The following is a 25950-nucleotide window of genomic DNA, read 5'->3' as shown; positions in this document are numbered from 1 at the left end:
CCCCCCAAGCCTATTGGAAACACCCACACCCACACACTTTTGGCACAGTTGTCACACTGAACAATGGTCCAGACCATGGACTTCCTCGGAGCATGGATGAGTCTCGTCATTGCTTCATTAGCTCTTCTCACTACTCCTGCCTTTGTTCTCCTAGTCCAATTAACCACGACCTCCTGCCTTGGCTACTGTAACAGCCTACTTTTCTAATTCCCTGCTTCCATCTTTGCCCTTCTAGAATCTATTTTCCACAAGCTGTTTGTTTTTAAAACAAGGGAGACAACACTCAAGTCTCCTGCTTAAACTGCTGGTTCCCAATGCAGTCAGAATGAAGTATACTCTCCTTAGCCCTGGCCACAAGATCCAATGTAATCTGCCCCCTTCCTCTCTCTCCCACTTTATTTTGTCCCACTCTCCACACAGTCTACTGTGTTTCAGCCACACTGACCTTTAATGTGTCCTCTGACCTTGCCAAGGCCATCTTTCTCTTTGGATCTTTACAGTGGCTCTTCCTGTGCCTGGAACATCCTTCCCTGTGCTCTTTACGAGCTGGCCTACTCTTTACCATTCATGTCATTCAGAGTCACCCCCACCAAGGACCCTCCAGAAAGTAGCCCACTTCCCCTTCTCATTTGCTCGCTCTTCTCTTATCCTTCAATTTTTTTTAACATTTGTCACGCTCAGAAACTGTCTTACTTGTCGATATGTCCATTATGCTTTTCCTACTATAATGTAAAGTCTATAAATTCAAGGAGCTTATCGTGTATCTAGAACAACAAGCATTCAATAGTTATAGTTCTTTAAAATGTGGAATCTTTAATGCCCAGTTCAGAATCTAGCTTGGCAGTTCTCAACCAGAAGTCTCCGAACCCTTCACGGCCAGGCAAACAAGATCATGATCGCTGTGTAAAATTCTCTTTTCTTTATACTTATTTTCTGCAATAACTGAAAATGTGTATGTATGTGTGTGTGTATATATATATATATATATTTTTTTTTTTAAAGATTTTATTTATTCGACAGAGATAGAGACAGCCAGCGAGAGAGGGAACACAGCAGGGGGAGTGGGAGAGGAAGAAGCAGGCTCATAGCGGAGGAGCCTGATGTGGGGCTCGATCCCATAACGCCGGGATCATGCCCTGAGCCGAAGGCAGACGCTTCACCGCTGTGCCACCCAGGCGCCCCTGAGAATGTGTATTGTTACAACGATGCCAGAAATGCAGAGTGTGAGTCTACTACATACATGATCAGTAGGATGTCATCAAAATCATACCAAAGAAAGACTGCCTTTTTCCTGGATTAAATCAAAGTAGGCAAAGAGTAAGGTAAGGGCACAGAAGAAAGTACTTATTGTTGAGAATGACTGAGAATCGAACCATAGCTAGAGTGTAATTTAATTCTGTTAAGTGTGTTGCAAAATGTCAAGTTTTTGAAAGAACGCCTTGAATATGCTGAGAGACTGAAAACTCCTGACCTAACCCAAAGCAAATGTTCAAAAAATTATGAAAGTGTTAAACAGAATACCAAAAAGTCTCTGAAACACAGAAGAAACAAAGACTGCCATGGCCTTGGCACCTGAGACCGCAGATCTCAATTTGCCCATCTGTAAAAGGAAAGAGATCCAGGTACTTCTCCTTCTAGTGCCACAGAGGGTAACGTTAGCTCCTGGGTAGCCAGGCAGAAAAGTGCTGTGCCCCCTTCCGTAGAGCAGGAGGGGCGTTTTTTCCAGGCACTTAGTAACCTTGAGAGATTTTCCTGGATGAGCTCACAACAATCTACCCTCTAGTAGATGGCAGTTCAGTAGATCTAGCCATTCTTATCTTTCGGGTTACTGTATGTCTTTCGGGATCTGATGAAGGCTGAGATCCTCTCCCTTTAAAAAAAAACAAAACACAACTCCCCCCTCCAAACCCTACATATATACATTCACAGAAATTTTGCATTTAATTTCAAAAAGGTCATCAATCTTTGCTGGGCCTTTGGTACTCCTGGATTCCAAGTTTAAAACACCTGTGGTTTTGAGAACTGGCTGAGTGGAAAAGGCCTTCTCTGCCACTCCCCACAGGACAGAGACAGCGCCTTGCATGGCGCAGATGTTCTAGTTCTCACTCTCTTTTAAAAATTCAAAATAGCAAATGATATCATAGTTACCACTTAGGAAGCCGAACCTTAGCAATTCAATGGTACAGAATTTAAAAACAACTTTTAAGCATGGCTAGGGCAAAACCATGGTGGTGTTTAGGCAGCAGGTCAGGCAGCCGAACTGACCAAAGGGAAGGGAAGGCAGTTTAAGTCAGTCTGATCAGTCGAGTCCAGTGCTTAGGTTGCTTTCCACCTACTCATCTTTCAGAAGCCATTCTAGCAGGAACCCGAGCTCCCGTTGTTGGGAGAGGAATATGTGAATTCTTTGCTTTGCATTTTCACCCCGCTTCCTAATGAGGCAGGTGTTTCAGAGTGTCCTAACCTGCACAGAAAGCATGAGAGACGGGTGGGGGACTCACTGTTCCAGCTGGTGGCAAGCGTCTAGTCTAGACAGGCTTTCCAGGTGACTTCTGACATGATGAACCCACAGGCGAGGAGTAAATTTAAGCAGTCATTTAAACTGACTCCTGATTCTTGATGGCTAAGCTGTCAGGGGGAGGGCTTTAGCCAAGCACTGTGCAGTTGCTGAGCCCAAAGCAGCCATTTCCTATGCAGGGTCACCCACCTGATGGCTGAACTGCCCAGGGGATGTCTACAGAGAGCAGGTCATTGTAACGTGGGTATTCCTCCCGGAACATTGCAGCAGGAAAGCTGGAGAAAGACTCTACATTCACTGGTGGTGAAAAGTGACAGGAACCTTAACCACACTCACCAAATATAATCACAACTACAGGATGCATATCCCAGAGAAAGAAGAAAAACTATTAAAACTTTAATTAACTAAAAATTCAATGAACTCAGACTTTCAATAGGCCTGCACATTGTCCACTTTGGGGAGGGACAAAGAAAACGTAGAGCAAGTGGAAAACAGAATTTCTTCTTCGCACGTCTAAGCAATTAGGTGTTTAATACATATTTACCAAACTGAAAAGAGAATCAACCTTCAGGGAGTTTTTAAGGGTTAACATTGCATGCAGGTTAAATCTCTTGGGCCAAGTGCAACGGCTGGGTACAGGCTGCCTGGCGTGCTGGGCTGAGAACGATTTGGAGACCTTGTTGGGATGTGAGGAACAGACTGTAGGGTTTCATCAGTGAGACTGGGGCCTGGTGAGGCAGATGCTAGGTACTCACCCTGCTAACTCGATAGTCGGGATGCTTCTAAGAATGGAGTTCATACATGGGGACACACACATTCACATAAGAATAAGTTTCCCACCTGAAGAAGACTGCCGCTCTCAATCAAATAGTAGCTTCTGGGGAATAATAGGGAGGAGTGAGAGGAGAAAGCAGACATCTGCTTACTCTGCCAGATCGCAGCCTGGTGTCCAGTGAGGTGACAGATAAAAAATTCAGAGGATGTTTGCAATCAGCCTTTTATGACTCCCACCGAAGAACAAGTTCACTGGGAATTCATGTTCAGGATAATAATTTACACGGCTGCCATGTCCTAAATCACACGCAGTTGGGTAACCCTGCTCTTCCTATTAAGGCAGAAAAGTGATTGGGTGTATTTTCCAAATTGGCAAAAATAAGACAGGAAACTAACTTGGATTTCATTCCAAACAACCAAAACCTCAGTTAACCAGAACCTCCCATTCCTCTGAACATTCCTCTTAGGGAACACCTTTTTGGGGGGCTAACTGAACTACCCAAGACAACATGGCAAACACCTGTGCTCTTCAAAACTTCACAGAGCATTTGGCTTTAATTTACATAAACTGGAACATTTTTTACTTAAGACAAATACGACCTCATCTGGAAAACACCTCCTCTACCTCTTCTAATTTTAGGTGTCCTAAATGTTTAGGTGAGCATACCAGAGAAATGAATGTATTTTTTTATAGTATGTGTGTATAACACACACACACACACACACACACACACACACACACACAGTTCCAAGATCTTTCCCATCTATTGTGAAGGCTCCAGACTCCGATGACATCAACTCAAATCCCAGCCTGACGATTTATGAGCTGTGGACCTTGGGCAAGTTATATAACCTCTCTGTGCTTAGCTTCTATAGAATACAGATGATAAGAGACCCTCCCTCATAAGGTTACCATGAGTATGAAATAAGATTCAGCCACACACAACAGTGAGCACAATGCCTGGCCTTCAATGCTGGTTATTAATTATTTTTATAACTCTGTAGGAGAAACTCTGTAAGAGCTAAGTGATCTCTTTGAGGTTTACTCAAACGAGTGATATAATTGGGATTAGAACCGGGGACTTCTGAACTTAGTTACATTTTCCTTCGCGTGCAGCACTCGATGCCCATTAGAAAGGTGGGTAAGAAGGAGCAGCACTGGCATCACCAGGGAGCGTGTTAAAAATGCTGAGTCTGAATTTTAGCAACACCCCAACGTGTCTACACATCCAACCGGGACAACCTTCCTCTCCGGCACTCTGCAGGATGCCTACATACGTAAGAGCCCCGGAGGGCTTCTGGGACTGAATGAGCAACAGCAACACAGGGCGAGATGCACGCACCCCCTCTTCACTAGTGTGAAACATCCAAAGGTCAGATGTTTCTCCAGGAAACTCCAAGTCATTCTCTGGAGAGCTACTGCTTCTCATCTTGCAGGCCATATTCACAACCCAGAGTGGTCGGGTCCTGATAGAAAACCTGACCTTTCAGCTCTCTGCGCCACGGCGGCTGACAGTGCAAATCGCACACCACCGACAAGGCTGAGTTCGTTCTCAAAGTTCACGCTCATCAAGGTCAGCGCTGGGAGAGAACTTACAGATGATTTGATTCAGAACCTTCATTTTAGGGATGAAAAAACAGAAGCTCAGAAGGGGAAACACAGACCTTCTAGTTAGAACCCGATGTACATGAACTAGGGGTCAAAAACGCACAAGCATGGCCCCTCTCTACACTCCGACTGGTGTGCCCCGGGGCGCCTACGATTTTAGCACAGCGGAACTTCCCACGCTGCCTCTCGTCCACCCAAGGGCTGCTTCCACTGGCTTTTAGCTTTTACTCCTCACCTCAGTGTGTCTTAACTGACTTTCCAACCAACCTCCCTTCCATTCGAAAAGCCACATTCAAAACCGGAGTTGAAGACGCCACTGTGTTCTGTTTGAGGCCTGACAAATTCTCTTCCATGTTCCTTCTAATCTTATCAAAAGATTAACTGAAAGGATTTTGAGGGCTGAATAATGAGATGTTTCCCAAATGAGAGATCCACAGAAACGATCTAGGAGGTAAAGAAAAAACGTTTACAGTGGACGTTCTGGTAAGAATGTTAGACATTACTGAGGCTTTGGATGATGATTATCCTGGATTTGAATCCCAATTTTACTCTTTACCGTCTGTGTAACCTTGGGCAGGTCACTGAACTTCTAGAAGTCTTGGTTTCTTGACTCTGAAATAGAGCTAGTAATCCCTAGCTGCTTACCTGCTGCAAGAATTAATAAGGCAAGGTATGTAAAGCCCATCACATGCCAGCTAGCACACAGTAGGTGCTCTATCTCTGAGAGTTATGACTTTTTCTATACATTCACACAAACACTAACACAAAGACCATAAACAGATACACAGACACCTACAACATACTTACACGTACACTAACAGCTACTCTGAAAACCTATCTGACCCTGTGACCACAGAAAGTACGGTTTTTCTTAGCTGAGTTCTGGAACTTTCTTGAACAAGCATCTCTGAGGACTCACAACTGACGAATGGATGCCAAGAAAAGGGCTGGAAAAATGGCATCCTGCCCAGTTGAATTGAAATGCTAAGGATTCCTGTCCTAGTTACTTTTAACCCTGGATGGGGCTGGATAACATTTGCCAGGTTTGATTTTAAGAAGCCCGGGGGAGGGGGGGCTCTGAGGCCAGTAGTGCTCCCTGTGTGAGAGGAATGGAGGCAATGCAAGTCAGCCATTTATCATGAGGTACGCAGAGTGCCAGACTGTCAAAGGTACCAACCTGGGCTCCATCTCTGTGCCATATTCCAAGTAGTAAACGATGCCTGTGACCCCTCCAGAGCCTCAGGATGGCTTCTATATAGCAGCTCAAATGCTAGGACCAGGAAGAAGGGGGATATCGGAAATCGCATTCTTCCTGCCTCCTCCAGGTTCACTCTGCTGTTCTGAGGCCCTGCCATTTGGGTTAACACTTTCCCATTCGAGGCCAGCCCTGACTTCCTTGAGGTCCCCGCTTCCAACCAGGGATGATTCTGGATTCTGTGCCCCTTTTAGTGTCGTATCTCCTCTTCTATGTCAGTGCTCAGAAAATTTGAGTCTTTGGTTCAGCCAACCTGATTTTTCCAGACTTTATGGCCAAACATGTATTGGAAGTTTATCATCTATACCCACCAAGGAAAGGCAGGTTCATATCATACTTGAAAACATGCTCTTTTTAGTTAATGCATTTTTCAAAATGGTCCATGGTGCTCTGGTGGAAAACACACACTGTGTTTAGCCACCAGTAAGGTTTTAGGATTTAAAATGGCTGCACTATGAATTCTGTAGGACAGATGGGGAGAGGAATTTCTAGCTGAAGGAGAACAGAGGCTCCTGTCTTTGAGTTGCAACTTCACCCACAGGGAACCTTCAGCTTTACACTTTCATGGTGGATTAGAGATTGCTCTGATATTCTCCCAGCTGCTTCCGCATTCTGGCTCCCTCCTCCCCTCCTCCTAACTCCTCAATCTAGCCCCCCCCCTTTCTCTTTCCTTGCTTTCTCCCTCTGCCTTGTCCCCAGGGAAATAACAAAACGAGCAAGCCTCCGGGCTTCAGACTCCAAACAAAAGAGCTGCTCAAACAACAGGCCAAAGGAAAAAGAAAACCTAGTCTCCAAACTCAACTGGCCAAGCCCCCAGTGAGATTTTGGAGGACTTAGGTTGCTGGAAACTCAGTGTGATCTTATCCAACATTTTCTTTCCTGCAACATCCAAACATGCATGCGTGTGCACGCGCACACACACACACACACACACACACACACACACGGACAAGGTATAGAAACAAGAACATGTCATTAAAAATCTTTACAGGTTGGGACCAGAGCAAAGTGGCAAGTGTCAGTCATGAACATCAGTGAGGGACCCAGATTTTCCCAGTGCCTAGCCCCAAAGCTTCTCAGGTTGCCACAATTACCTGATTTATAAGTACAAAGTCAGGGAGAGAGGGAAGAGAGAATGCTTTTCATGGGCCTTCAGACACAAAAGAAAAGTCCTCGGCCAAAGGAAAGCCACAGTCCTGTCTGAGGGACAGAACATTTTCACTGGGATATGTCTGAAAACAACAGAGACGAAAGAGGACCATGTCTTGAGGCTTCTGAAGGCAGACACTGCTGCTAATTCAAGGCTGGCAGTGCGGTGTGGTGGTTAAAAGCTCTGTTCCAACTCCGAGCCTTTGGAACCGTTGTGTAGCAGAAGCGACATTCTGCTAGGTCCCAAGCTTCATCACCAGCGTGTCATTTAAGGTAAGCGCTTATCCCTCTGTGGCCTTTATTCCCCCGTCAAATGAGTATTTAAACTCCTACCTCCTGTTGTGCATAGGTTGGGCCTAAATGGGAAATATGAACGTTATCGGCACCAGAAAGAAAGTCCCACACCCAGGAGGTACCAAGAATCGGTCAAGGACATCACAGCCACCATTTCACAGCCATGCTATGCATCCAGGGGAACTGATTTCCAATTTTCACATAAGGAAACCAAAGTTCAGAGAGGTTAGGCAACTCTCTCAAGATCACATACACCAGCAGGGAGAGTGGAGGCGGGCTGCTGTCAAGGCAGAAATACAATTGTCTATGCAAAACACAACTTTACTGCAAACCCACAGAAACCAAGAATGACCAACTCCCAATTCTGAGTCTCCTGAGAAAAAATTTTCTGCAAGACTCCTCTGGTCACTTTTCATTTGTCCTTCAAACCCCTATGTCGGAGCTCCACTTCACCTAAATTTCAAAGAAAGATGTCGAGAAGAAAGGGAGAAAGAGCTGTTAAACTGAGTGACTAATGTACACTCAACTGGCATGAGCTGTGCACTCACAAGTCTGGAAAAGACCCATCATGTCAGTGGAGACCAAACACGGCCTCTTCCTTTCTCCACAGCGCGTCTCCACACTGGAGTCACCCACACCGCGACATATATGCAGCCCTGGGACTTCTGGGGACCCAACCAGCAGCTGAAGCCCACATCCAAAGGCCTCTCCGGATGGAGAAAAAAAAAAACGCGAAGTGTCTGCACTGAGCAGAAGAAAGAAAAGGACCGCCTCTCACATGCAAAGTTGGAACTGAAGAGAAATGTGAACAGAAATCCAGAAATGCGTCAATTCCAATTTGGATCCCACAGCTTTCTGCATGTGACTCGTCAGCTGCCAAAACAGGAGAGCTTCTTTCAGCAGGCATGAGCCGCAGCTAGCGCTAAATGATTTTCGTGATACCATCCGGTCACTCTGAGTTCTCCAAAACACAGTAGCCCTGGATGAAGCACTTGATTCTGTCAACTCGATCAATAGGGTGGAAAGTTCCCTTGAGTGGGAATGGATGCGGACATTACAGTCACTGCAGATGGCACCTTTGCCACCAGTAACACCTCTTTGCAGACAAATGGACGTAAACATATTGCCTTTCCAGTAGACCGTCTTGTTTTTAGCAGCAATGCTTACACCCATAGTGATAAAAAGGAAACAAGGACAGCAGTAACAACGGCTCGCATTTACTGAGCTTGCGGCCCATGGCTGGCACTGTGCTCCATGCTTTTCATGCCATCTCATTAAATCCATGTACCTATTGCATTGCCTATAGGTCCTACCGGTCTCCCTATTACACACGCAGGGGTCAATCCTCAGAGAGGGTGCTGGCTCTAAGTGTCTTCAGTGCTGTCACGAATCCGGAGTCTGAGCCCTCGGTCAACATCATTAAATAGTGCCTCACCTCTAAGTTCCCTTCTCATTCTTTAGGCTTCCATAAATGCATCTTCCTTCCTACATTTCTATTTATTCCCCTACGTAGCATGGGGAACCTTTACAAACCTGCCATTCCAAACGACGCGATTTTATTATTTCTGGCTTCCCCATGACTATTTATAGGCTGAAATGCCCAGTGGAGCCAACATGTTTTAATTTAAAAAAAAAAAAAGAACTTCCGAGGGGAAAGAGCATCTGATGGAAAGGCAAAACCTTTACAAGCACTCAAGGAGCCATTAAAATCCAAATTTCCAAAATATGGTAATTCTGTCAAAGTTGTGACTTACTCTGGAGCCCAGGGGGATACTCATCCTGACCCATCTGTGAAAGCCATCAGCAGCCAATAAACCTTCTGGGGAGCGGGATTAGAGCTGCCAATTCGGCCTCCAGCAAGGAGGCCAGGCTGCTTCCTTTAGTGTAAGTCTCAGCGAGATGGTTTAAAGCAGTCTCTGGAAAGAGATGTTCAAAGCGAATTGCAGCCTTGCAAGCTGCAGCTTTGGTACACGGCAGTCCGTGCCGATACATTCACGGCACACTGGAGCCCTCCCCTGACTGTGGTCGTGGACGCACTGCCTGGAAGCAGAGCTCTCTCTCGCTGGGGAAATAATATATGTGCCTAAATTACACAAGAGCTGTGCTTGGACCAGCGGATGGCATCGCATCTGGTACAGATCACTTACCCTGGTGTGATTTGGCCCAGCCGGCTTATTTATGGTTCATAAAAGTCCCGTCGGACCCTGGCATAGTCTAAGACCATACAACAAAGAATCATGGGATTAAAGACCTGGATTTCATCGCAAGACCTCCACGGCAAATTAGTAATGCTATGATTGGTTTTGGGGACACCAAGAGTGAGGAGCCCTAACTAGGAGCACTCCTCCAAAAACCCAAGGTAGAGAACATACGCGAGGGCAGTCGTCGTCGCAAGCTCTGTCACCATTTCTAATATGAAAGCACTGGCTAAAATTAAACCTAAATTATCCGAGCACCATTTCTTTACCTGGAAGTCTCAGCGAAGTCCTCATCCCCCAGACCCTCTAATGGTTTCTGACATCCCGAGCGGAAAGGACTACTGTGCATGAACACTACCAGGTGTTTGGTCTTTAAACCCTCTCCCCTTTATGATTATTTTTTAAAGATAGCTGCACTTCTTTTACAGAACAGCTGCTTCTAAAGCACGAAGACGGCAGTGTTTCTTCAGGACTCCCTACAGCTGTGACATGTCACTTGGCAAGCGAGCTTTCTAATCAGCATAGAAAAGGTAAAAGGTGCCACAGGACCACTAAAAATGTCACTTGACGGAGATAATGGAGCTGTAATAACCTGTTCTCATGCAAAGCATTCACATCCAGCTTTCTCACCCTCCCTAGAAAAATACACAGTTGTTTAATATGTGAATTAGAACAAATTTCTTACCTACCTCCAGGGAGGATAAAATGCCCAGTTTCAGGTGGGGGGAAAGCTTCCACCAGACTCTCTGAGCTTGTCAGTTGCCACAGTTCACTTTCTCCCCAGGTCTGGCTTCTAAGAACGCAAGCAGGACCGCAGGCAGCCAAAGCATCTTCTTCTGGAAACCCTTCTCAAAATCTAGACCCTTCCCGAAGCCAGAAGCAGGCTCAAGGCGGAGCTGCCCTGCATGCACTCATGGAAAACAGCGCTGCTGGATGGAGACCCTGCTGGGCACCCACCGAGCAAGGTAAAAAAAAAAAGTGTGACTTCTACCCTTCCTTTGGATCCGACAGCCTCCCTGAGAACCCAGCTTCTCAATCTGCAGGAAGTCACAGACCCCAGCTTCAGCGTCACCAACTGATCCCGAGCCAGACCCTGGACGACCAGTCAGCTGGTCGCAGGGCCCAAGACACCGAACCAGGAAATGTGCAGCTCGGCCAAAAAAAAAAAAATAATAATAACTGTCGTTGGAGAGGTTGGTGGTGCCGGAGAAGTCGCTGTTGCAGTGCCCGCATCCTCCGCATGCTAATGAAGCCGTGACGTCAGCAAGTCAGTCGCGGCATCTGGACGTCCCGTCCCGCTGCCCAGCACCGAGATTTATTTACATGTAAATTAGCCTCGCCTTCCAAATCAATAATCCCCAAGCCAGGGAGAGGGGGAAGAAAGCCTTCGCGGGGTGCAAAGGCCCTAGCTCTGCAACCTCCAAAGGAGTACAAAAATACCACACGTAAGAAGACAGGCTTTAAAGATATACGCCTTTTTTTTTTCTTTTTCTTTTTAAAGGCTGTGCTCTTAATGTGCCGGGAATCGGATCTGGGCACAGTTATCAACCTGAGCGCCTGTTTTAGATTATATGCTGCATCAACCCAGGAGTGGTATCCAAGCTCGTTTTTTCCTCCCCACCCCCCTCCCCAAACTGTGTGGAGTCTTCAAATGCCTGTACTTTCTTTTCTCTCTTTAACTTTCATTTCTGCGTGTTTGCTGGCTGGAGACTACGTCATCCTTGAATTTTTGTGCACGCCGGAAATAAAACACAAGACGACTTTCCTCAGGTGCTTGGGTGATGAATTAGTCATTCCCTCCCTCAAGCCCTGACCCCAGCTCCTCCTGAGTATAAGAGATGACAAAGCATAAATCAGCCCAGGGGTATGTGAGGGCCCCTAGACCCTTAGAGAGTACTGCTTCCATTCCTCCATTCTATGGATTACAAAACTGAGGCTTTGTGTAGAGAAGGGTTTGTTTGTTTGTTTCCCTCCACAGTCACACTGGGACTTCACACTGGGACTAGAACCCATATTTCCTGAATCTCAGACTGCAGTTTTGTTAAACACTTTTGGGTCTCTAATATCCCATTCACTGCTCCAATACAGGCCTATCCAAGCAATCCCGAAGACGGAACTCCCCCGAGCTGGGCAGTCCTGGGTTCAAATCCTTAATTTCTGCAAGTGATATGACCTGGACTAGTAACTTAACTCCTGGGGTCTTCAATTTCTTCATCTGTCCCTTCATTCAAGAAACACCTGCTGAGAACCTACTCTGTGCCATGCACTATTCTAAGGACTGGGTGTGGATACGGGGCTTGCTCTCTCCTAGCGCATGCTCTAGTGCAATCAAGAAAAAGTGTTGAATGCACCTGTAGTGAGGACTGACACACTGTCACACTCATAAATAACAGTGACTTCTGACATTTTGGATGAAGTCAGAAAAAAATCACCAAGGCCTGCTTTCCACTAGGATGGTCATTGTTTCTATCCTCTATTTTCATGGTCACCTCTTCTTATTGTTTAAAATCAAGTGTAATTTCAATGCCACCTATGCAGTATGCTGGGCCAGCGCAAGCCAACATTCTCGCCCCTGTGCTTGCGATAAGGAAGTGCTGTGGGTTCCTTAGGTGAAGGCTGAGGGATGGGCTGGGGAAGCGGGGAAGGAGGTGTATTCCATCGTGCACAGAGGCGTCCCCCAGGACAAAGCAGCCAGCACGGCTCCCTGCCTGCACTCCCCCCGCCTGGAGAACCCACTCTGATGAGCTCTGCCCTTCCAGCTGGAGTTCCTGAAGCTTCAAATGAATTTCTTTGTTAGATGTGGGAAGTTAAATTATGTCTTTTGTTATAGGTAATTGTATTAATAATGCCCTATAACTTCTTTCAGAATGCTTCTCTTCGGTTCAGAGAAGACCTTTCATGGTGAAAATCATGGGACCTGGTCTAACTTGGCACTAACAGAAACAGAATACGAACGAATGAGTAACACTCCGCTTTAGGTGTCCATCACACAGAGCTCAGAACATGTGGGGAAGGGGATGCCCCCCCCCCCCACCTCAATATCCTTCCAGGAGGAGATGAGCAAATACAACATTTGGGGCCACCAATGGCAAGGAGGCATCCTGCGCTGGTGTGGCCATGGAGAAGTCGCTTCGACTTTCTATGCCCCTGTCCCAGTTTCTTCCCCTGAAGATGGGCCCACTACTCTCTGACAGACTTATGATCATATGAGAATTATCAGAAGCATTCACAAGTGATTAACAGTGCAGCAACGAAGAGGAAAGCTGGCCCAGGACTACCAGCTTCCTGAGAGTTAACAACAGAACACGGGGTCTGGAAAGGATGGCCTGGGGACGGACCCTGGCCCTGACATTTGCTAACTGTCTGATATGGGGCCAGAGGTTTTCATCTGTAACAGGAGGGACCAAAACAATGCCTACCTTTGCAGGGCTATTTAGAGAATCGAATGATCCTCAGCGTGAAGCATTGAGCGCTGAGCCTAGCACACAGCAAATGTTCAGTACATGTGAGCTCTTGGTAGTGGACGTAATGATGACTTCACCGTTCACTTTGGCACTGATTAGTTAACTGACTAGACAAAGTTCAAAAGACGGGAGGAGGTGGGTCAATGGAGATGGCAAAATCATCCCCACTTCCAGGGTATAACTCAAAATTCCACCTAAAACGGGCAAGCTGCTGACATGCCCTTCACATGAAATGGATATCTGCAAGGGCTACGAAACTAGGGAAGAAAGCAGTAAAAATGACCAAGAGGCACCAGGGGCCTCTCTCTCTGAAGCGGCACAAGAGGGCAAGACATCTAGATTTCTGGAAAGCATGGACACTTCATTCATTCATGTATCCCTTCACTCATTAAATGAGCTCCTACTATTTGCACTCTGTTAGGCCTTAGGGACATCATGGTGACCAAGACAGACACAAGTCCTGCCTTAAAAAGAGCTTAGAAATGAGAGGGGAAGACAATTAAGCAAGCAATTAGAGCGAGTGTGATGCATGTCAGGATAGGGCGCGTGCAGGGTTCTCGAAGGTCTAACCGCAGTCAGGAGGGGGATGGTGCAAAAGCACGTTGCTGAGGTCCTTGTGACAGCATGTGCTCCGTGAGCACAGCTTAGTGATGGGGACTCTGGAGATCTATGCATCATCCTTGTACAGATTATTGAAATAATAAAGCCCACAGATCAGTAATGCCTCATGACAAGTATTTTCATCCTGCACACCATCCTACTCAGGATTTTTCAAAAATATACTGTTAGGTATTAGACAAGGTGAGACCCCAACTGCTTGGAAATTTCAGAGACCTGGTAAATGGGGACAAACCTCACGCTGTTTTTTTTGCAAAAACAGAGTGAAATTCCACAGTTATGACAGCAAACTTCTTGGCAGGGGGTGGCAGGGAGAACAGGGAATACATATGAGACAATCAAGTATTTATTGGGGATCTGTGAAATTCAGGACACTCTCACTGAGACAAGGACACAACTGCTGACCTTCAGAACTTACTATTTAGACAAAAAATAAGATAGTCGCATAAGTGGCCAGAACTATATACAACGTACAGGAAGAGAGAGGCAGAAGACTAGACTCATCGTGGCCGAGGTGATCAGAAATCAGGAAAAGTGTGATTTGAGAAGGTCAAAAATCATCTTTTTGGGGGTGGGGAATGAGAAAACAATTTTATAGGGGGGGAAGGCCTTACCCAGCGTGACACGATATCCAGAAGCCATAAATGAAAAGTCTGCTATGATTGCCAAGGTCAAACGTGAGCTGCTAGAGAAGGTGTTGCCGGCAGGAGGAAAAGTGTTAGCAGCCCTGCAGAATTAAAGACTCGTCTTCAAGGGCACAAGGCAGTGGAGCAACACTGACGGGACACTGGCGGGGTGGGGGGGGGGGAAGCTGACAAAGAGGGTGCTCCTGACACTACGGAAAATCAAACCAGCTTTATATTCTAGCCGGCATCCGTCAAAATCCTGTTAGAGGAGCACTGGGAAGGGTCAGGGAATCACTGCTGGTTGGCTCACAGAAGAGACAGGGAAAATGACAGGGGAACTGTGGCCCCCAAGAGGAAGGGCTCTGTGGAGGACAGTCCTAAAGAACAGCTTTTTATCTCCATTTCCGGAGGTGTAAAATAAGACAGAATGGATTTGAGATGAACTAAAGAGGGATTTCACTCCGACTCAAGGCAGACTTTTGCATCCTGAGATGGTAAGAACTGGCATTGGTCATTCAGAGCAACGGCTGGGACTTGGTCTCAGGAACACTTTAAAAAGAGAAAGACGGGGCACCTGGTGGTGCGGGAGGGTTACGCATCTGACTGTTGATTTTGGCTCAGGTCATGATCTCGGGGTTGGGAGATTGAGCCCCGTGTCAGGCTCCGTGCTGGGCATGGAGCCTGCTTGGGATTCTCTCTCTCCCTCTGCCCCTCTGCCCCTCTGCCCACTCTATCTCTAAAAAAAAAAAAAAAGAGAGAGAGAGAGAAAGCACCAGTCCTAGCTAATTTAGATAAGTACCCCCTGGCCCTGACACTGTGAAATCCTAATTACTATAAGGGATATTACCAAAGTTTCAAAGCATGTATCTAACAAAGGTTGAAAGTTCATTTAAGTTTATTTTATTAAAAAAGAAGTACGTGTATATAGAATATACATATTATATACGTACTTATAGTTTATAATTTAATTATAATTTATCATTACATATATAGTATGGATAATGTATAGTCTACATACACTATATATGTATTATATAATTTCAAAGAATATTCTTCAAAACTTTATATATATGTATGTGTATATATGTATATGTGTATATATATATGTGTGCACATATATATGTGCATAGTTTTATATAGTTTTGAATGATCCTCAAATTTCAAAATGCAGTAAATTTTTTAAAATGGGGCAGAGGAGGCTGATAAAGAACTGTTTTACTAGCTGGGATCGGCTGGACTCCGATGCAGTAACAAACAATTGTAATCTCAGTGGTTTAACAACAAGTGTCGATTTCCCGCTCACGCAAAGTTGGCTGGAGGTGCAGAGGCTCTGCAGGCAGTGACTCAGGATCCAGTCAGCTTCCTTCTTGTGCTTCTGCGGTCTCAACACCTAATCTCCAGAGGCTGTCCTAGGTGCTTTAGCCTGGGGGCCAATGACGTCACTTCTAGTGATCCAACTTGTCACATGACCTCACCCAACTGCAAGGGGGCTGGGAAGTACAAGCCCAGGAGGAAGAGGAAAGAAGAGGTCCTGGGGAACCTGATAACTTACCACAGCTGTCAATTTTTACTTTGCCATGTAAATCCGTTAGCACAATATGCTCAAACCATAATGTCTCACAACAGAGGGATGTCGAACATCAAAAATGATGACCGTTCTAAAAGAATGCTAGAGATCAAGGGTGTATCTGCCTTGCTCCAAAAAGAAAAACGACACCAAACAAATCTACAATCTAGATTTGTAATAACTCTCAAGCGACAGCAGCCAACCCACATAACCAAACTTGTGAGGCTTCTGTAGTGCAGGTAAGATACGTGTGGGGCTCGCCAAGTGCAGGTGAAGACAAATAAGGCACCCACAAAAGTGGGGCTGCCTTCATGAAAAAGAAAAGCTCCAAGGAGATTCCCCTCAACAGTTTCTAACCACTTTTCCAATTAGGACTTACGATAAAACATCTGTCTCCTGCAACAGAAAGACCTGAATTCCAGTTTGGCTCTCTAACCTCCTACCTACGTGACTTGGCAAGAACAGCCACTCATCTTTTCTAAGCCTCAGTTTCCGCGTCTATAAAATGGAGAGAGACATCTATCTGCCAGGAGTGCTAATACGATGAGCTGAGCTGAAGTATATAAAGTACTTTGAAGAGCGCCTACCATAGAGTTAGTGTGAATATTACTCCCGACTTGGTTTGCAGACAAGGGAGCAAGAATGAGAGGTGCGAACATAAGTTATAAAATTGTTCATGACAGACATAAGGAGTGACCCATCCCAAGCACCCCTTCTTTCTTGCCTCTTTAAGACTCCATATCATAAATGTTTCTCAGACCATGGACACATTCCTAAATCTTATGAAAGATAATCTGGCACACTTTAAATCCAAACAAAAAAGGCCTTCCTTTCTCTTTTCCACCATTTTAGGAATGTGCCTCATCTCAGACATTTTAATTATTCTTGATCCCGTTAATCTAATGCACAAAATTCTACCACAGCCTCTTATCCTTTTTTAATTACATTAATTAAAAGGAGAAATGTGGACAGGCTAGCATGGGCAAATCAAAATGAAAGACTGTTACAGATTTTCCTCCCTCCCCCAAAAAAGACTAGAAACTGCATCAAAGACTTAAGCGTGCTTACCACTGCACATTTCCACAAAAATATTGTTAAACTGACATGATGTGCCAGAGAACACCACTTTTGTTTTAGGGAAAGAAGGCTGTACTTTATTACAGCAGCTTTTTGGAAGTAGTCATTTTCATTAAACAGCTGAGTAGAAACCTGAATTTTCTCTGTATAAAGGACGAGAAGAATGAGCAAGAGATGCACAGGGATGCTTCCGTTTTCCAGCATTTCCTAAATGCGGGCACTAGAGCTCCACACGCTTCTCTTGGGAGAGAACGCCAGCAAAATGGAAGATACCCCAGAAAAAAAGCTGAAAAACTCTCTGCCTCAGAAAACATCCAACTTGCTGCAAAGACCTGTCTTGGGAAAATTATCTTGGAAGATAAAATGTCACAGATGTACGAAATGACATATTGTTTTTCTCAAGGAATGGGAAGGACTTACATGCCAGGTGTTTCATATGCTTTATCTTGTTTAGTCCTCCCCATCATCTCAAACTGTAGCTGTTACTATCTACTACTGTACACATGAGGACAGTGAGTTTCAAAGAGGATCAAGAATGGCACCAGGACCCACAGCTGAGATTGGGTCCTGGGTTTGAGGACAAAGCCTGTATTTCTTCCTCGAGTTCAGAGGTTCTCAAACATCCTCTCAAAAACCAGGTGTGTCTCAATCAGGATGTGATATGTTGGAAGTCATTTATTACTAAAAACAAAAGTATGGAAGGTTCCCTGGCCCTCCAGATTAGATCAATTCTAATTATTTTCCTCCCGCTTCCCCCTCCCCCCTCCCCTCCTCCCTCCCCTCCTCCCCTCCTCCTCCTCCTCCTTCTTTTTTTTTTTTTTTTTGTTAAGTAAGCTCCATGTTGGCGTGGAGCCCAATGTGGGGCTTGGACTCATGACCCTGAGATCAAGACTGGAGCCAAAATCAAGAGTCAGATGCTTAACTGACTGAGCCACCCAGGTGCCCCTAGATCAATTCTTTTGTAGAAAACTCATAGTATTGCTTTCTTAGGTAACTCCTTTTCTTTAGAACTCTTGTTGTGTTTCATAGATCGGCACCCATGCTGAGTGACCACGATCCACCCTTGGCTAATGTTAATGAATCACCTGATAAACCTCTCTCTCTAAAGGGACCGCATGCTCTCTGAGGGCAGGGACTGTGTCTTTTTTGGCATGCTGTTCTGTTCCAAGCATCTAGCACAGTGCCTGGTAACCTGACAGCTCATGAATATTTGTTAAATGAATAAAAAGTCTTCTTGTCTGGAAATTAGAGAGAATTCAGGAATCTTCCCGTAAGAACACTTCTCTGCTCACTTGCGCGCCAACATGATTTTGTGAGTGGGGAAGGAAAGGACGGATTTACCCTCTCTGAAGCACTTTCTTAGCTTCACTTCCGCGATGTCACCTTTTCCTGGTTTCCCTTCTATCTTGTGGCTGTACTTCCTCAGTTTCTTCTACTGGTTCCTCCTCATCTTCCCAACAGCTAACCACTGGCATAACCCAGGGCTCAGTCCTCGGAGCCCTGCTCTTCTCTACCTGCGTGCACTTCCCTGATCTGGTGTAGGGTCCCCAGTTCCACTTCAGACCAGACTTTTCTCAAACTCAAGGCTTACAAATCTACCCGCATTGACATCTGGATGTCTGAAGACTTCTCAAATTTAAGAAGAGTTCAGTTCTTCATACCCCGCCCTCCGCCCCCGCCCCCAGATCTGCTCTGCCAGCAGGATTCACTCTCTCAGTTAATGGTAACTCCATCTTTCCAATGGTTGAGAACAACACTTTTGAGTTATCCTTCACTCATTTCCTCCTCTTGCCCTGGTTTCTAACCCAAGAGCTGGCAAACCACATCGCATTGGCCAAATCCACTATTTCACGTTTTTGCAAATACAGTTTTACTGGAACGCAAGGATACTTATTCATTTATGCGTGTCTATGGCCACATCCAGTTTCAACAGCAAAGTTGAATAGTTCCAACAGAGACTGTATGACCTGCAAAGCCTAACATATTTACTCTCTGACCCCTTTTACTGAACATTTTGTAATCCTTGACCCATCCTGTTGATTCTACCTTCAAAGCGCCTGCAGAACGGAACACATTCCCATCATCCCCACTCTTCTCCCCCTGCTCCAAGCCATGTCATCTCCCTTCTGAATGGAGATGCAAGCCACTAGCAGCTCTTGCCTCTATCAGGCCCTCCTTCAGTCTATTCACAAAACTGCAACTATAGTGATTCTCTGAAAATAAACAGTGTGTCACGCTTCTACTCAAAATGCACCAATGCTGCTTATCTCAGAGGAAAGCCCTTGAGTTTGAGGCCCCTTGACTTCTCTGATACTATCTCCAGCTACTCTCTGCCTTGCTGTCTCATGGACAATAGTCCTCACACACACCTGGCCCATCTTCTAGGTCTTTGCATTGGCTCTTCCCTCTGTCTGAAAGGTTCCTTCTGTAGATAGTAGCACGGCTCACGCTCTCACCTTTTTTAGTCTTAAAAATGTCACCGCAGTGAAGCCTCACTATCCTAGCCCAGATTGTCTTCCCTCCCACCTGGCTAATACTGCCAAACCTTTACCCTACTTTTTTTCCCTTAGCATTTGGCACTCTTTAAAACACGTTTTAGTGAAATACAATTTACATATCATACAGTTTACCCATTTAAAGTGTATAATTCGATAGATTTTAGGATACTCATAGACTTACGCAACCACGATCACAATCTAATTTTAAAACACTTTCACCAACTCTTCATGCCTTAGCCAGGAATAATCACTCCCCATTTGTCCCACTATTCCAGCCCTAAGCAGTCATTGATTTATTCTCTATGCCTACAGATTTGCCTATCCTGAGCATTTCATATAAATGGATCATATAATATGTGAACTTTGGTATTTTGTTTCTTTCACTTAGTGTAATATTTTCAAGGTTCATCATTCCATGTTGCAGCTTGTACCAGAGCTTCATTTGTTTTTTTTTACTGTTGAAAAATATGCCATTGTACAGATAAACATTTATACATTTTATTCACTGCTTCATCAACTGAGGGACGTTTGGGTCGTTTCCACTTTTTGACTATTATCAATGATGCTATCAGGAGCATTTGTGTACAGTTTTTTTGAGGATGGATGTTTTACTTTTCTTGGGTATATATCAAGGAATAGAATTGCTGGGCCATAGGGTAATTCTATGTAATATTTAGAGGGAGTACCAATCTCTTTGCCAAGACTTAAGAATCAGCTGTTAATCCTATGAGGGTTCCCTTCTTTGTGATAAGTTGTTTCCCCTGCTACTTTCAAGATTTTCTCTTTGTCTTTCCATATTCTGACTGTGATGTGTCTCAAGGTAGTGAGTGTAGATCTTTTTAAATTTACCTAATTGGGTTGCATTAGCTTCTTGGATGTATAGACTAATATTTTTTCATCAAATTTGGAAGTTTTCCACTATTATTTCTGCAAGTGTTGTTTTTTCTGCTCTTTTTTGTCTCTTTAGCTAATCCCAGTATGCGTATGTTGGTGTGCACAATGCTATCCCATATTTCTCAAACACTCATTCAGGAAATCAAACCATCACACTGTGCACCTTAAACTTTATATAGTGTTATGTGTCCATTATTTCTCACTAAAACTGGAAAAAAATTAAATTATTTTTAAAAAGTTTTGTTCATTTTTCTTTTTTGTCTTTATTCCTCAGATTCCATCAACTTTACTGATCTGCCTTCAAGTTTTTGGTTTCTTTCTTCCTCCAGATTAAATCTGCTGTTGGGCCTCTCTAGCAAATTTTTCATTTCAATTATACTTTGACTCCAAAATTTCCCTTTTTTAAAATAATCATTTTTTAAAAATCATTTCTCTTCGTTGATATTCTCTATTTGATGATGGATTGTCCTCATGTTTTCCTTTAATTCTCTAGACACTGTTCCTTATGGTTCTTTGCACATATTTATAATCGCTGCTTTAAAGTCTTTGTCTGATAAATGTGACATTTAGACACCTTCACAGGCAGTTTCTTTTGCTTACTTTTTCCCAGTGTATGGGCCAGACTTTTCTGTTTCTTTGAATGACTCATGATATTTTGTTGAAAATGGAACGTTTTAGATAACATATTAAAGCAATTCCGGATACTAACCCACTCCCTCCCTTTTCTGGAGCTTGTTGTTATTGTGTTTATTTGTTTAGTGACTGGCTAGACAAGCTGAGTGAAGTCTCTTTCTTCTGCAGGGTGCAGCCTCTGCTGTCGCTACTCAGAGCGCATGAGTACTGGCTCCCTGAGCACCCGGCTGATTTGTATTTATTGGTATCACACCCAGCTGTTAGTCTCCACTAATTGCTAGCTGATTGTTCTAGTTTTGACAATACCTTGGGGCACAAATTGCTCCATAGTTTGATCTAAGGTAGTGCTTCTTTGCAGGGGCAGGGTGCTGCCAATCTCTGAAGTGCCCCTCCCAGGGTGAAATCATAGCACTAGACTGAGAGCTAGATGGAGAAGGAACCCCATGTTCTTGGCTGCATGCTCCCAGAGTAGAGTACCCATCACACTGATTTGTGATGTGGATAAGCGGCAGCAGGAGATGTGAGGGTCATGGCTCACATGCCATAAACTCACTCTTCTTACCAAGATTTAGTAGCTTTTCTTGAATAGGTATTTCTGCATTTGCTACATACCCTTGGGACAATTTTCAGAAACCCTAAATAGTTGTTTTAAAAAAAATAATTTTCACAATCAAATGATTATTTCCCTGGTTAAAGGGTCTGCTTTGCTCCTCACACTGTCATTTTAGAAGTCGATGCACAGGACTTAGTACTCTTAAATCACTATATATTTTACTTGTTTATGTTGCTCTATGTTCTATCTCCCTATGGAGGCCTGAAAAGTAAGCTCTAGGGGATGGTAGGCAGGATTTTTGTTTCATTGAGCACTCTGTCCTTGAAACCTGGAACAGTGCCTAGCACACAGTAGGCCCTTTAAAAATATGGTTGAATAAAGTGCCCGTGACCCATGGCCTATGCTATGCATGCTGTGGCCAATCGTAAACCACCACAGCTGATGATCCATTTGTGGCTGTGACAATTATTAATAACTGCAGTCCTTTATGTCCATAGAACATTTTTTTGTAATTCTCCTGGAAGCTGATCACAACCCTGGGAAACTGTCACACCTGTGAATGTCATCAGGCAGGTGACTGATGGAGAGAAAAGAATGAGAAGTGCAGCTCTGGTACACATATTGCTCAACCCACCATGCTGGATTCTGCCTGTTCCTTTTAATCTTAAATCTTCTTAGCATCTATAAATAGCTATGAATAGAATCTAACTAATCTTGGTTAAAAGAGAGTCCTGCTACAATGAAACTAGCCTGGAATTGGAAAAGAAATCTGTGTTTGATTCTGGGCTCCAGCTCTTGCTATCTGTGTGACACTGGGCAAGTTGCTTAACCTCTCTGTTCTTCAGAAGTCTTCTCTGAAAAATGTGAGTAATGGTGATAACTGTAATACCTCTTGCTATATGAGTCCAAATCATCTTCACAAAGCACTCTGCACAGTACGAGACGCAGCAAGCAAGATCACTCAGTAAGCATTAGACACTATTATTATTATTATCCGTTAAACCGTCATCATAGACCTGCCACTTATTGCATGGGGATGATCTGCACATCCAATGGGAAACTGGCTCTGCAGACAGATTGTTCATGTGATGCATTGTGCAAAATGGCCTTATGAGAACTGCAGAAGTCAGTCTTCCTGGCTTGCTGGGCTGAAAAAAAAGCCTTGTTAGCGTTTGCTTCTGTCCCAGTCCATCCTTCCGCTCCTCCAACCCTGTGTGTCCCAACTTATCAACCTTCTGACTAAATGAGCCCCTTCAGGAACCTAGGAATCCTGCCCTCAAGACCCTCATTTCCCTCAGGCAGGAAGTTCCGGGACAAGGCCAGCCATTTTCAACACTGCCTTCCAGTTACCATCTTGCTCAGCAGAGAACCAGGCCAAGGCAAGGTCCAAACTACAAAAAACAGGTAACACAACCTGAAACGCCAGTCGAAGTGAATAGTGGGAGAAGTTCAGTTACACACTGTCATGTGCTTCCCTATAGAGAAGCTGGTAGTGTTTGCCCTAATGTGTGAGAGTCCGATCCACCGAGACAGCGAGTGTCTGGGGGAGAGAGACAGGGGTCTGTCAGGCGAGATGTATCCAAGGGCAAATCCCAACTCTGCCCCTTATTAGCTGTGTGAACTGCGACAAGTCACTTTTCTTCTCTCAGCCTTTCCTAACAGTCTCTGCCTTATGGACTTTCCGGATTATAGGAGATACTACACGTAAAACTGCCAAGCACACAGCAGGTTCTTAGAAAATGTTTATCAGGTCTGAGTGTAAACGTGCCATCAGTCATGCCCTAGACACTGAGGGCGACCGGAGCCCTCTGGCCTGAGCGGCCAGCAGCCCACAGCATCAGCCCGCGCTGGTGGCGAGCTTCCCTGCCGCTGCGGCCCGCAGAGCCCTTGACAGCCTGGGGGGCTTCAGGCTGCCTTGTGGATTCGCCCCGCTCCCCCTGACCCGCAGCGTAGCGAGGAGGAGCCCTGCTGGGGCATCCTCAGGGTTGCCAGGGGACAGGCTCGGATGGTATCAGAGCAGGCTGCTGTGCTGAATTATTTAGCACCCCTTCTCCATGGCAGCGGCCCCACTCATCCTGCAGGAGCCACATCGCTCGTCCCGTAAATGGCACACGCAGAGCCCTGCTGGGGGCTGAAGCCGGCAGAGCCTTTACTGCTCAACTTAGCATAGCTGGGGAGGCCGTGCAAGGAAGGGCTGTTCGGAGCCCAGCCAACAAGAATATACACACAGAGTGTTCAGCCAGCTGGGAGGAGAGGAGCCACAGAACTGGCCACCAGAAACACCAGGAATGGAAGAAGCTTCGAGGCAGCCAGTGGCTGGAGTCAGCTGCCCAGAAAAAACAGGAATGCTTCCTGGAGAGACCCTTTGGCAGAGCCAAATCAGAACCCCCAGGTGCTACCCACAGACCTTCTAAAGGCCCAGTCTTTTGGGATCTCTAAGATGACTGCTATCAGGAATATCTAGCCATAGGGCCATACGTGGAGAGATTTATAAGCCAGATTTATACATGACATTTACGACATACACAACTTCTAGTACAACCCTCCGGACAAGCTTCAAGGTTATACCGATAGTGGAAGGCAACTGAGTTACAGATGAAGGAAGTGAGGCTCAGAGAAATCAAAATAGCCATGAACTACATGCACTCCTTCAATTTCGGATTCTGTTTCCTTTGCCTTCTATTCATGGCTGTTCCTTAAAATTTTCATTTAGCTTGCTGAGTCTGTTCTTCCCATTCCATCCCATTCCATCCCAGGTTTGGGTTGATCTTGACATAAGAGATCTTACTCCAGGAGTAAGAGACAAGTTCTTTGCGCTTGTCATGAATGCAGGGTCAGCCAGCTATAGCCCCTCTTCATGGCAATAGCGATATGGGAAAGACTGAATACTTGACACATGGCTAGAGCCGCGTTGCGGGCTATGGAGGTGGTCTAGGATAGATTTGGGTCAGTGCGATGCTCTTTCATTTGAAGAAAGAGATGTTCTTCAAATTGAGTAAATGTAGCAACTCTGTAGGACTAGGAGGATTCACAGAATTCTCCTATGGGCCCTGCAATGCCTCAGTGAGTCTATCCTAGGGGTTCTACGGAATTCATCCCTCTGCCTTCACCAACTTAGTCACCCACGTGAAAAGCCCAGGGCTTTGAGACACACCCATCCTTCTAAAAAAAAAAAACCAAAAGCAAAAACGCGGCATATCTAAGCCTTGACTTCCCAGAGTGGAATCCTGGATTGCAACCTCAGCATCACCAGGGAAACGGCTCAACACACATGTTCTCAGGCCCCACCTGGCCCCACCGAATCAGAGGGGGAGCCATTCGGGGGATCTGCATGCATGGTGAACTGTGAAAATGGGGGTCTAACTAATCCCCAGCACCTGCTGTTGAAAGCCAACAAGAGGAAGAAGGGGTGAGACAGGATGACCGCAGAGGGGTCCAGGATGGTCAGTTGGCGGTGGAGTTCAGCCCACTTCTGTCCTGTTGGGCCTGCCTCAGAGGTAGGGACACTGCAAGGAGCCAAACAGGAAAGACGTTAGGCTCGGGGGGCTTAGTCCAGGAAATCTTGAAACAGGTGCTGGCAGAATCCGGGCTGCAGGGTGTGTGGTTTGCCCACCCTACATCTGTACAACAGCTTCTCTTAACAAAAAAGAAAAGAAAAAGCCTCAGAAGATCTGGCCATTCTGAGCTCAAGTTCCCGAGACACACTGATTAGGTGGACCAGCTGAACGGGGCAGCCTTATTTAGGCTGGGGACACTCTTTGGTTTTCCACAGTCCCTACCTCTTCTCTCCCAGACACCAGAGCAGAGAGTCAGTTCCCATTACCATCCTGCACGTTGTCTCATTTATCTATTTACACTGACATAAATGTGCATTTGTACGTATATGTGTGTACGTGTATATGTATAGGGGTGTGGGTGTGTGTGTACAAATGTATATTTTAACATTCACCAGCTTTCAGTACGTTTACACTATGGAGATATCTCAGTTACCTCTAACGGGCTTTAATACCACAGTAGCATGAAGCCTGGTTTTGAGTCTAAGGATGTGGGCTCCAGCCCTCGCGCTATCCTTGATGCTGTCACTTGAACCTGAGTCTGACCCTCTCAGAGGCACGGCTTCCTGGTGTGTCTAAATGCAGAAGCTGTCCCTCCCAAGGTCGCTATGAGAACAAGCCAGCTGGACAGTCTCGGACAGCAGCGCACAGTATGCCTGCAGGACTGGCCAA

General features: G+C 45.3%; 1 protein-coding gene across 5 annotated transcripts in view; it reads right to left on the bottom strand.

Moving 5' to 3' along the window:
* PRICKLE2 (prickle planar cell polarity protein 2) overlaps positions 1-25950 on the bottom strand; it is a 311761-nt gene that overhangs the window by 100804 nt on the left and 185007 nt on the right. The window contains exon 1 of one of the 5 annotated variants that reach the window (XM_087866879.1): positions 10480-15387. The exons of 3 other annotated variants lie outside the window; for them this stretch is intronic. The gene's annotated coding sequence lies outside the window, so the exon portion shown is untranslated. Of the gene's footprint in view, positions 1-10479; positions 15388-25950 lie in introns of those variants that run through there. One more of the 5 variants, XM_045807535.2, reaches the window with a different exon arrangement.

This window comes from Ursus americanus, chromosome 14 (assembly GCF_024610735.1).
Source record: "Ursus americanus isolate L20-20 chromosome 14, mUrsAme1.1.p, whole genome shotgun sequence".
In the NCBI taxonomy this organism is placed as follows: Eukaryota; Metazoa; Chordata; class Mammalia; order Carnivora; family Ursidae; genus Ursus; species Ursus americanus.
Note: the sequence above shows the minus strand (reverse complement) of the source record. Positions and strands in the feature narration are given on the sequence as shown.